Here is an 11,486-nt window from a genome sequence, read left to right as displayed (position 1 = left end):
CCCCCCAAAAAAAAAACAGCCAGTATGTATGTGTGTGTGTGTGTATATATATATATATATATATATATATATATTTGTGTGTGTGTGTGTGTGTGTGTGTGTGTGTGTATGCTCATACTATCTTCATCGGCGGATTCGATTGTTCAAGTTTGTCGTATGTAAGAACAATGACAAAAAAGTGTGCTTATCATATTCGCGAAGCAAGCTGACGCTGCATTCGACTCACGACGGTGATGGTAATTCGCAGGTCGGAATATATTTTCCTCTGCAAAATGTAGCGTCAGTGGTCTAGATTTAACGTTCACCTCGCCAACCTTCGGGGTCGGGGGTTCGAATCCAGCCTCCGCCCTGCGTGCTCGGAGTTTGCACGGTCTCCCCGTGCTCTCAGGGGTTTTCTCCAGGTACTCCGGTTTCCTCCCCCGGTCCAAACACATGCGCTGCAGGCTGTTTGGCATTTCTAAATCGTCCGTATCGTTTGAACGGGTGTGCGATTGCACCCCGCCTTGTGTCCCGAGTTCCCCTGGGATAGCCTCCGGGTTCCCCCGCAACCCTGTGTAGCATAAGTGGTACGGAAAAATGGATGGATGGACGCAAGCGCTGCTTTGTTTCGTTCTGATGATGTGAGTTTCAACAGTATCAAACAAACAAGCAAAACAGTCTGGCACGTCAACTAAGCAAAAGGTAGCTGAGGCTTGAATTAAGAGGTATTTTAGGTATTTAGAACATTCTGGTGTCCGGAAATTACTAAACTGCTGGCCCTTCATGCTGTTAAAATATGCAAAGTGAATGATAAACCAAGCACAGGTGAGTGCACTACCTGCTCTCGGCCACACGAGGGCGCCAGTGTCACACGTTACAGGCCGCATCCCAACCCGCACACCCTACATACACAGTGTCAATAACGTCTGCCCTGACACATTATTTAGTGCGCTAATTTGTGGTTATACATTTATTTCACATCACTGCGTCGGTTATGTTCCTAAAATCTCCACACAGAATACATAAGCCATTATTTCATACGCTACGTAGTGCACTTATATAAATATCACAGAGTTATTTGGGATACAGCCCATGTGTACGTGAAAATCATAACAGGGATAACATAAGAGTAACAAAAGTGACATAAGACGTGATGATAACAGGGTCGACATCAGAGTAACAGGGTTGTCATAAGGGTAACAGCACAAGATAACAGTTGAGAAAGGGGTAATGGGATTGGCATGAGGGTAACATAGTTGTCTTAAGGGTAACGGATGATATAAGGGTAACAGGGATGATATAAGGGTAACAGGGTTTACATGAGAGTAATAGTGTTGAGAAATGGATAATTGACATGAGGGTAAAAGTGTTGTCATAAAGGTAACAGGGTTACACGAAATAACCTTTTTTCTCTAAACTTCACTTATCATATATTCCTGAATTAAAAAGAATAAAAATTCTAAAGGAAAAATTCCAGAATCTGGTGTAAAACCATCACATTAATTTGAATTTCTTTCCTTTTCTGCTTTTAATCGCTTTCTCGTCATTGAGTCGTATCACTTACGTCAATCTGTTACTACGAGCCAAATAAAATATCACTCATAGACACACTAATGCCCATAAAAGAGCCGAATTGGAACTCAGAAACTCCGGGAACTGCGTGTACCGAATCCTGGAGCACTGACAGTTGCAGAAAAATATTCCTGAGAGAGAGAGAGGGGGGAATTATGGGATGGGATGTGAATTATGGGTAGAATGAGTTCATTGTGTTGTGCCGTACGCGTGTATAGGCTTGTTGTCTTGAGCTTGCCCCGTGTCAGACCTTTGCCGCCTCTTTGCCTTTTCCTGCGACGCCTCTTCCTGATTGGCCGGTGCATGAAGCGGGGCCCCGTTTACGTAAACAGGCGGTGCTGGGCGCTTCTGAGGGCCAAAGGTCGGCCTCCCGCTGCTGTTCATCAGACTCTGCGCTATTGTTTCGTTCTCTCTCTCTGCGTTGTGCGAATCCTCCCCTCAGCAGCCGCGCTGACACGCTTCCCTCCAAGCGCTGCCCAAGAGACGCCGTAAATTATCTGAATCTCAGCACACGGCGACGTGTTCTTGGAGTGGACACGGGGTACAGTACATAGTGTCAGTGTTAGTGTTAGTAGTTTGTTTGTTTGAGGACCCGGCTCTAACCTTCCTCCTACACCTTCAGGTTAAGGTTGGGGTCAGAAACTTGTCACGATGTGAGTGGGATCTCAAAGGAAGAACATCGTGGAAAACATCATGAACGCATGTGATTGACAGGTTCCAACTACCTGTTTCAGTTAAAGACACTCCATCACTATTCACTCAACGTACATTGTTGAACTTACATACTTTACACAAGTGGAAATTCTGCCCTTAATTTAAATACAGTGGTGCATGAAAGGTAGAATTTTCTATTTACAGTGCCCTCCATTAATATTGGCACCCTTGGTAAATATAAGCAAAGAAGGCTTTTGATCTTTTGTTCAGAAAATTCACAAAAACACTCATGGATATCACTGGCGCTCATGGATATCAAACACAACACAACACAGGTTTATAAAAAAAAAAAATAAAAAAAACCTTTTAGAATACAGGGTAAATATAGGTGTGCAACAATTATTGGCCGAGTATTTTTGTGATTTTTCTTTTTTATCAAAATATCAAAAGGTTAAACAATATAGACAATTTTTCACGGCCGTCTTTGCTCATATTTACCAAGGATGCCAATATTAATGGAGGGCTCTGTATCTGTATAAATATGACCTAAAACATCATCAGAATGAGACAAAAATATTTTTTGAGGAAAATGATCCAATATTGCATATCTGTGAACGGCAAAAGTATGTGCACCTGTAGGATTATCAGGTTAATTTGAAGGTGAAATTAGAGTCAGGTGTTTTCAATCAATGGGCAGATGATCAGGTGTGAGTGAGTGAGCGCTTAGTTTTATTTAAAGAACAGGGATTTATCAAGGTCAGATCTTCCCAACACGTGTTTGTGGAAGTGTATCACGGCACGAACAAAAGGAGATTTCTGAGGACTTCAGAAAAAGAGTTGTTGAAGCTCATCAGGCTGGAAAAGGTTACAAAACCATCTCTAAAGAATTTGGACTCCACCAATCTACAGTCAGACAGATTTTGTACAAATGGAGAAAATTCAAGACCATTGTTCCCCTCCCCAGGAGTTGAGACCAACAAAGATCTCTCCAAGAACAAGACGTGTAATAGTCCACGAGGTCACAAAGGAACCCGGAGGAACTTCTAAGCAACTAAAGGCCTCTCTCACATTGGCTAATGTTAATGTTCATGAGTCCACCGTCAGGAGAACACTGAACAACAATGGTGTGCATGGCAGGGTTGCAAGGAGAAAGACACTGCTCTCCAAAAAGAACATTACTGCTCTTCTGCAGTTTGCTAAAGATCATGTGGACAAGCCAGAAGGCTATTGGAAACATTTTATGTGGATGGATTAGACCAAAATAGATTTTTGGCTTAAATGAAAGCGTTATGTTTGGAGAAATGAAAACACTGCATTCCAGCATAAGAACCTTTTCCCATCTGTGAAACATGGTGGTGGTGTTATCAATGTTTGGGCCTGTTTTGCTGCATCTCGGCCAGGACGACTCACCATCATTGATGGAACAATGAATTGTGAATGATACCAGCGAACTCTAAAGGAAAATATCAGGACATCTGTCCATGAACTGAATCTGAAGAGAAACTTCAGCAAGACAATGATCCTAAACACATGAGTCGTTCTACCAAAGAATTCTTAAAGAAGAATAAAGTGAATGTTTTGGAACGGCCAAGTCAAAGTTCTGATCTTAATCAAATAGAAATGTTGTGGAAGGACCTGAAGCAAGCAGTTCATGTGAGGAAACACACCAACATCCCAGAGTTGAAGCTGTTCTGTACTGAGGAACGGGATAAAATTCCTCCAAGCCGATGTGCAGGACTGATCAACAGTTACCCCAAACGTTTATCTGCAGTTATTACTGCACAAGGGGGTCACACCACATACTGAAAACAAACGTTCACAGATATGTAATCTTAGATCATTTCCTTCAATAAATAAACAACTAAGTATAATATTTTTGTCTCATTTGTTTAATTGGGTTCTCTTTATCTCCTTTTAGGACTTGCATGAAAATATGATGATGTTTTAGGTCAAATTTATGCAGAAAATTCGAAAGCGTTCATAGACTTTCCAGCAACACTGTACTGTAGATTGGTATTACTTTGATTTCTTGTAGAAAGGGCCAGCATATAAAAGACGCAAATTCAATGCTAGGTGGGAGAAATTAGCGAAGCGGGCAGCTCAGAGGCCGCCGTGTTCCAGCTGGACGCAGGATGAAAGAATCAAACGCAGGGTTATGATTCTGTCAGTGGGTCTGAGGAAACTCAGCCACATCCTTACTGACGTGCTGCGACCTTCTGAAGTCCCGGCGCTGTATACCGATGATCGTTAACACACATCAAATAGCTGGGAGTCGGAAAAACCGAGCTAAACGGAGTGAAGCTGTCACCCACTTACACTATCACATGAGAAATTAAAAAAAAACAACAAAAAAAAACACCTAAATGTTACAGGATTTGTTTAGGCTTTGCTGTTGAGGTATGTTCGTTCTGTCTATGAGATAAAAACAAGAAATTAAATAAAGTGATTTATGAACACGTCTGAGAAAATAAATAAACGTTGACATAATAAAAAAAATGTCCCTTTGTTTCCAGACTGAAGTAGTCCAGATGATTTCTCTATGAAAATCTTGGAATTATAAGGTGTCTAATCACTAATGAAATAAACTGTTTAACAAAATACATCGCTCGTTCCAAACAATATATAAAATTCAGGATTTTTTTTCTGTTTTTTTCCCAGAAAGATTTTCTTTGGATGAGCGTTTGTGTGTTTTCAGAGCGTGTTCACTTCAAGACAGAGAAGAAAGCTGAGGCTGGTGAAGGAACTACCGTTTACAGCTGCCATAACGTGGGTTAGGGTTAGGGGTTAGGGTTCGGGTTAGTGAGAACTTGTTCCACAGATGTCCCAAAACATAACATGTCTCTAGCCTACAATATAAATGGATAAAAAGTCTGACGTGTTCTTTAATAAATAAAACATTGTCATTGTAATTGCTGTGGTATAAAGGAATAGCACACTTCGCCATGGAAACATGATCAATTTCAAGAGTAACAAGAGCTCCACTCCATCACATTATTTTTGTTTTTATTCCCGATATAGCATGTTGTTTTTTTTAACACCTGCACAATCGTTTTATATGGAGACGTCGCCAGGTCGTGATGGATGTTCTCAGGATCTCCGAAAGGTGCTGATGAAGTGCGCCGAGCTTCCTCCTACGGGTTTGGTGGGAAAACTCACACTTCGTGCAAACACAAGGTGTTTTCTCTCTCTCTCTCTCTCTCCCTCTCAGTCTGCGCAGAACCGAGATCGGAGGAGAGGAAATGTAGATGGGGAAAATAAGAACAGGGGACAAGTGCAGAGAGGTGAAGTGTGGGACTTGAGCCTGTACACTGAAGAATTAACTTGATAGTGAGCTGACATTAAAACAATAGAGCTCAATAGTGCTCACCTGGCAGTGTATATATATAGTGTGTGTGTGTGTGTGTGTGTGTGTGTGTGTGTGTGTGTAGTGGGGTCTTCACCTTGTCTCTCTGTTACTCTTATTGAGGATGTCCGCTTGTCCACCCTGTACAGATCAAATGTACCCTCACACACACACACACACACACACACTCCACCCATGCCACCTATTATTAAGTACAGAGTATTTTTTCCTAAAGCTGCTCCAGTTGTTTCGTTGTCTTAAGGAGATATTAATACTCTTGACTGCTTATGTGGAAAAAACAGAACAAATAAATACACCCAAACCATGGGAAGCGTGTGTGTCTGTGTGTGTGTGTGTGTGTACATGTGTTCTTAAAAGAAACACGGTACTTTCCTTTCGTCCTGGTTTGCCAAATCTGATGTTGTTGTTGTGGAGATGTTAAAGATAACGATTGTTAAGTGTGTGTGTGTGTGGTACGTCCGAGTGTGAAGGCCCTGTATATTGAACCCTCATTGTGTAGAAGGTCATGTAATTTGGGTACAACTGTGGTACAGTGTGTTTGGTTTCTTGCAATTCTGCCGTCTAATTCACGTTGACGTAGTTAAACGTTGTTGTAGCTGAGGTTCGTTTGGGGTCTAAAGTTTGTCAGGTCATCAGTCGGTCTCCTAAACAGACGTGTTTTGTCACACCAGCACGATTTATACACACACAGCTTCTTTTTTTTTTTTTAAACAAAACAAAAAAAAAAACAGCACTGTAAATCTTTTGACGTCCAATTACACGTTCACACTTCACCTACCTGAAACTGGCTTTACGCTGTACGATTTTCGTCCCGATTTTGCTGTTGCAGAGAAGAATCACACATGGTAGAGGAATTCTTTGGCCATCAGTCGAAATCGGCGGTCTTAGAACTCATAATGTGGCGTGCTCAGATTGTTGGTAGCCGATTTAGTGCTACCAATCAAAAATGGCAGACGACATAGCTGGAGTTGTGTCATCGTGAGAGTGCTACTATGACGCTCTATCAGAATCCATCAATAGAGGATGCTAAACTCACAGGACAAGCTACAAATACAATGTTGATGATAGCGTAAACGAAACATGCTAATGGACAGAAAGAATCTCTTTATTACCTCAAGAATGTTTGTGTTTATGCTTTTTCTGCATGAGCTTCAGGGTGGAGCTTTGGGAAATTTCCCAAATCCAGCCCTTGAGAGCCTAAGCTCTCCTAACAGTGGAAAAAAACAGATATAATTAAAGCTGCAAGCAGCATTTTTGGGGGCCAAGCACCCAGATTTGGTGAGCTGTACATTCACAGATGCGCTATAATTGTTGCATAAGCAATCACAGGAAAGCGGAGACAAAACTATAGGCAAAGGGATTCAAGAATGATTTGTAGTTCCATGCATTTGCCATTATGTCCATTATGGGAGAGTTCCTTTGATAATTTCTGTTCAGACAAGTCTCAAGATGATGTAAGCCAAATTTGGTGAAGATTGGACAAAATTTGGTGGAGTAGAAAAAAACAGCCCTTAGATGGAAGCATGTTATGGTAACTTTTGTCCAGTAGGTGGTGGCCTCAGTTCATGATCTTGAGAACTTGGTACATAAAATTTTGTGTCAGTGCGCAGTCATTGACGAGATACAACCTCAAAATTTGTAGGAGGAGTAGCGAAAAAACAGTTTCGGACAAAATCCAAGATGGCGGAAATTGACATCATAGGATGTGTTAAACTCGTCCCGACCCAGGGAATCCAGTGATGCCTGGCTTAAATTTTGAACACATGGTTGAAAAGTTATGATCATAAATGTACTTCCAACTTTGACCCAATGGTGGCGCTAGATCAATGGCAGCACTTGGCCCAAATTTGGTCCGAATATTCCTTAGACCCTCCCCAACCAGTTTGTCGAATTTCACAACTTTTCACTAGACGGTTCTATGGGATGCCATAGACATCCTAGCCTAGAAAAAGAAGAAGAAGAAGAAAAAAGGGTAGAATAACAATAGGGTGCCTACGCACCTTCTGTGCTTGGCCCCCTAATTAACACTTAACAGCAGACACATGTGTATATAAACAATGATTAAAATCCACTTTAAGCAAAGGGTTAAATCAGAAGCTGCCCGTTTTCCTGCCAACAGGAAACACATTTAAAACAGATCAAGGTGGAAACAATTAATCACCCAAGCCTTGTGGACGTTATTATTCAGGTTTATCAGCGTCAAATATAAACTTGTAATAAGAATAATAATAATAACACTGCTATTAAAAGCATTTCAATTGTATTGTGGTGGAAACTGACACAGAGAACATTCTAGCTCGGTGTTTGCAAAGCGGTTGTTTTGTCTGGATAAAAAAAAAAACGTACCGAAAGCAAAAAAAAGTACTCATCGATCAGTGACATGAACAAGAGAGAAAAAGAAGAGCGAAGGAAAAGCAGATTTTGTGTGGGTTTATTTTTTATTCGAAGTTGCCTGGTGGACAAGTAGGTTCAACAAAACAGAGAAGAAGGAAAAGAATTCGTATTGCTTAAGTTTTCATTTGGCTTGCGTTTGGTGGATCGATGTGCTAAATGTGTGTGAGATATCTAGACAACTTAGCAAGTTCTATTACAATCTTTGCCTAGTTAGGTAGCTAGCTAATACGCATTAATATTGAGTAGCTGTCCATGATAAGTGGAATTGCAGTTTAATTTTAGTTATACAGAGTCTTTTATTAGTAATCTACCAACAGATCTGAGGAAAATGTGGACGTTCCCTATGGGTTTCTCTCCTTTCTGCTGTCATTGGGCCTTCACATTGTTCGCATTCGATTTAATGGCTACCTACTGTAGCAAAACCCTTAATCGGTATCATATTGCCCAGTTGTCTAGAAACTTTCTTTTTTCCAGAATATTACCCACCTTTCCATTGGTGTTAGCACATAATCACAAGTTCCATTTGTACGTACAATACAGATTTAACCGAATACGAATATGAATAGTACGAGATGGAAGAGGAGAAGCACTATTCAACATTTTGTTGTTGTCGTTATTGTTGTTGTTATTGTTATTTTTTTGAAAGATTGCCAGAAAGGATCACAGGGCATGTATATCGGGACTGGGATCCCATGTGGGCATGAGGAAGCAGTCAGATATGAAGGTTGGTTCAAACAAAAACAATAACAGAGCGAGCAGGATTAAAGAAAACAGTCCTATTAAGAACTGGAGAGATGTAGCTGAGGTTGAGGAACTGTCACAGATGGAATTCACACACCATGCTGACATTTCTACCTCCATTTTGGTGTAGTCCACGCCCAGTTCGGGTTCCGAATACAGATACAGATATGAATATTGGGAGCAATTGATTGATACAGATACAGAGATTGAAACAATATTATTGTGTGTACAATATACAGTAGCGATAAGGAAATAAAGAAAGTAAAGGAAATCTGGAATCCAGCTCGGTACTTAATTTCTCAGACCCAGATTGTCCTGCTTTAACATTTTATTCATTGTAGTCTTATGCCTGCACATAAATGAAAAATGTGTATTGTTATAGTTAAATGTGACGTGTGTGTGTGTGTGTGGTTGATGCCTGCGAAGTTGGCTAGACAGCAGGATGCGCCATTATAAATAATACATTTTGTGTATACGCAGACATAAAATGCGTGTGTTGTTCTCACGACTGTTGAAACCTTAAGAATGTTTACCCGCAGGAAACAGCGTGTCACTCACCCCCCAATGACTGTTTACAAAGTGTGACATCATCAACCGTATTTATAACTACCACCAGTGTCCTAAAGAAGCCGGAGGAAGGCAGGTACCGCTCCTCACCCTCTTGGACACAATGGAAAAATAAACGGATATGATTATCGCTCGACTGCAGACGCAGGTATATTTACGCAATCGACAAAAATCCTGTGTGAGATGATTAAGATCCACCACAACTGAATCAGAGGCTGCCTACTTTCCTGACAACAGGAAACACATTTAAAAGAGATCAAGGAGAAAATGATTAATCATCCCAGCCAAACCTAGAAGCCATTACTGTGATACTGAGCTATTCAGTAAGGAATAATGCTATAATTAAACCGTTAGCTGGAAATTTTGTGCCGGAGAATGACACATCATGAAGTGACAGGGTCAACAAGCTAAGTCAGCAAACTTGGATACTGGTTTAACGACAGAATTGTTTACATGACCTTCGCTAGTGAATCTTGTTAGTCATTGAATTGCACACAAAAAAATACAAAGATTAGCTTTCATGTCTAGCTAGTGTCAAACTGCTACAATACTAGTAGAGATGTCACACGATAAAATCTCTCACTGGCTGATTACATTTTTACGTAAGCTCTCCCCGTATTACGTAACAGACATGTCTCCCAACTCTACCAGAACACAATCCACTGTTTAGCTGTCAACCAGTGGCACTCTGTAGCGAACTAGTGATCAGAAAGTACTACCAAACATTTGTGATCATAGCTAAGTAGCTAGGACATTGGAGAGTTTTATTAGCTAGCAAAAGAACTTAACTAGCCAACAATTCCCAGCAAATGTAGCATAACAACCTAGCTAGGTTTCATAGACTAACAAGTTAATGCTAGCAACTGGTGAAATGTAAGCAAAACATGCTAATGGACAGAAAGGAAAAAAATGAGCCCATTTTCTGAGCCAGCTGATTTCTGGATCATGCTGATGGATGACGTAAACAGAACATGGTCATTTTCATTAATCACTTATCATTAGAGGATCCTCAGCATATAATATGACATGGAGGACATACATTTATCCGTCTGTTATAGATTTTATTGGGATCATCTCTAAAGTATGACAAGTAATCATCTTAAAGGACTGCTGAAATCACAGGCTTAAAAAGAGAGCGAAACAAGACTGAGCAAGACAGAGGAAGAGAGAGGGTGAGAGAGAGAGCAAGAGAGAGAGTTAATAAAAAAGACCAGATGTTGAAAAGTTCCTCCTTGACGTTCCTGCCTCGAAGGTGCCGATGGTTTGAGATCCATAATGACAGGAAGCCTGGAACCCGGCTTCTGGGAATTCTTCCGCAGCCGTCGGAGGCGTCCCAATTTCCCGTCTTCCATCAGGTTTCACTGATTGGAGTATCTGATGAATCCATTACCCACAGTGCTCCCCGTCGGAACAACAGGCCGCTGGAGGAAGAGTGTACAAGATGGTGGGACTTGATGTTTAAGAACCATGGGCCAGGGCCAACTTAAAGAATACATGTAGGAGTGTGTGCTCAGTATCACCCTGTACGCAAATCTTTAGCATATATATATATATATATATATATATATATATATATATATATATATATATGTATATATCTCTTTAATATGTATATATTATAATATAATGCTAATATAATGAGAAGTAGTCAACACCAGAGCTGATGAAGAACCACCCATGAGCAATATCACACACGGCTGCTGAATACATAATGAAAAATAAAGCAGAATGCATCATCTCGATGTGCTGATATCTGTGCTTACACACTGTGAGTTTGTGTTTGTGGATACCAAGGACTGTGTGTGGATGTGTGTGTGTTTGTGTGCTATTCCAGGACAGCGCTTTGTCACAGATGAAAGCGGATTGCTGTGTGAGAGAGAGGATGTGGCCGCCTGCGCTGGTTTGTAAACTTGGCTCTGATCGGAGGATCCGTTTGGCACCTCACAGCACAACAGGAAACGCTCGTTTACCCCCTAAAACCCTTTCACTTCCCAAACCTCCTCCTACACACAAAACATAAACTAAACAAAAACTCTTTACCCCAAACACCCTGTTTACCCTAACAATGAACTTTCACCCAAAGAAACACACCATGTTCATCCTAACGTCATCTCTTTTACTCAAAATACCCATTTCATCTAAAGAATCCTACAATTTTATTAATTTAATTAATTTTTTTTGGTACTCCAAACACATCGTTTCCCCATAACAATAT

The 11,486-nt window shown here is 40.7% G+C and overlaps 1 long non-coding RNA gene across 1 annotated transcript; it reads left to right on the top strand.

The window, feature by feature from the left end:
- The first annotated feature begins 148 nt into the window (after positions 1-148).
- LOC128603947 (uncharacterized) lies at positions 149-5,610 on the top strand. Its single transcript, XR_008385110.1, has 4 exons — positions 149-2,092; positions 2,174-4,602; positions 4,719-4,766; positions 4,864-5,610. It is a non-coding gene; the product is annotated as an uncharacterized LOC128603947 (long non-coding RNA).
- The last annotated feature ends 5,876 nt before the right edge of the window (positions 5,611-11,486 follow it).

Source organism: Ictalurus furcatus, chromosome 28 (genome assembly GCF_023375685.1).
Source record: "Ictalurus furcatus strain D&B chromosome 28, Billie_1.0, whole genome shotgun sequence".
Taxonomy (NCBI): Eukaryota; Metazoa; Chordata; class Actinopteri; order Siluriformes; family Ictaluridae; genus Ictalurus; species Ictalurus furcatus.
This window is presented reverse-complemented; position numbering and strand designations above follow the sequence as displayed.